Below are 1,463 nucleotides of genomic sequence, written 5' to 3'. Positions count from 1 at the left end.
CTCCCCTGCCCCACTGCAATTGCAGAAGTGGCCTCCAGCAGTCAGGTTTCCGTATTCTGCTGCGGGCAACAAGGAGAGGAAGTTGCGCAGGGTCTTGGCAGGGTGATAAAAATCCGCAAAGCCAGCCCCATTTCTCAATTCTTTCTAGAGCACCAACTTCTTTCCAAACCATTAATATTAAAAAACAAACAAAGAGAAACACCAGCTGACAGTCCTCCAATAAACAGAGTGACACCCAGCTGCTAATGACTCCTGAAGATTCTAATTACCATGTGCAGATTAAACTGATATGACAAAATTATTGGTCATTACTCTAAATTACAAGGCTGATTTCCTTCCTCAACTCAGAAATTCACCTTCGGAAACATCTCACAAAGTGAAATATCATGGATTTGTCTAGATGTGTCCTTGTTCCATGGCAAAAGGAATCCCTTATCACTAGAATTTTTCATATTTATTTCAGCATAAGAGAACATACATATGACCGTGTGAAATGCAATTATCTATTTTTTTTCTAATGCAAATCTCTGGAATAGCCATAATTTCAACACTTAGCTTATAACAGTAGTTTCTCTTTAAACTACACAATCAAAGCAACATTCTAGAGATTGTTCTTATGGTCAAAGACAGCTTCCATATGAAAGGGACCTTTCAAAACTGAAGAAAAAAAAATCACATGCATGTGTGGACACACACACATGTGTCAATTTAGGACAACCCGAGTGAGCATCAATAGATAGATACTGAATCCTATCTGCAATCAAGCCTAAGCTCCTAAGAATACTCAACGTAAAATATTACAAAATGAATGGCATGGCATCTTCCCTGTTTTAATTTCTATTTCTATGTCAAGCTTATATATGTTGTGTAGTCCATGTAAGAGAAATCCACACAAATGTAGTGGAACCACCAGAGAGCAAAACTGCTCTAGTGTCTAACTATACAATCTCATTATAACCCTTATGCTTCCTTTCTCAAGTACTTCGTTTGTCCCATACATTCATTTCATACATTATATCCAAATTTGTACCGTACACTCCCTAAAGTAGGGATCAAAAATTTTAAGGAGAAGATGCCACTTCGTCTGCTTACACACATCATCCCATTTTACCTGTTTCTTTCAACCTCCTATTTGCAGTTTGCATTTGACTAAGATACATCTTCCAGTAAGGGTTCTGGTCTTCATATGAAGTTAACAAGAGATCCATCTCTTCCTTGGTTGTTTGCACAGCAGCTAATCACCCTCACTTAAATGCACACTTAAATTTTCACTTGGATTTGTCTAGCTTCCACTTCCATTGGCTCTTGATGTACCTTTCTTTGAAAGGTTTATGACAGTAAGAATATATCTCCTACCTGTGAAGGTACTTCTGTGCGCAGTGTGCAACCAAGTTACCTCTCTTCTGTTTCTTAAGCCAAACTAGGATTTCTTAATATATGCATCCTGGGCAGAAAACAACTTC

The sequence above is a fragment of the Haliaeetus leucocephalus genome, unplaced genomic scaffold (genome assembly GCF_000737465.1).
Source record: "Haliaeetus leucocephalus isolate CR32 unplaced genomic scaffold, Haliaeetus_leucocephalus-4.0 Scaffold0, whole genome shotgun sequence".
Classification (NCBI taxonomy): Eukaryota; Metazoa; Chordata; class Aves; order Accipitriformes; family Accipitridae; genus Haliaeetus; species Haliaeetus leucocephalus.
Note: the sequence above shows the minus strand (reverse complement) of the source record.